The following is a 330-nucleotide window of genomic DNA, read 5'->3' as shown; positions in this document are numbered from 1 at the left end:
CAAATAGGATCTAATTCGACTAAAGAGCACAGCAAAAGAAACTATCAACAGAGTAAACAGACAACTACAGAATGAGAGAAAATTTTTGCAAGCTATACATTTGGCAAAGTTCTAGTATCCAGCATCTACAAGGAACTAAAACAAATTTACAAGGAAAGAAACACATTAGAAAGTGGGCAAATGACATGAACAGACACTCCTCAAAAGAAGACATACATGTGTCCAACAATCATATAAAAAAGCTCAACATCACTGATCATTGGAGAAATGCAAATCAAAACCACAATGAACTACCATCTCATACCAGTCAGAATAGCTATTATTAAAAAG

The sequence above is a fragment of the Colobus angolensis genome, unplaced genomic scaffold (assembly GCF_000951035.1).
Source record: "Colobus angolensis palliatus isolate OR3802 unplaced genomic scaffold, Cang.pa_1.0 Scaffold12, whole genome shotgun sequence".
NCBI classification, from domain to species: domain Eukaryota; kingdom Metazoa; phylum Chordata; class Mammalia; order Primates; family Cercopithecidae; genus Colobus; species Colobus angolensis.
Note: the sequence above shows the minus strand (reverse complement) of the source record.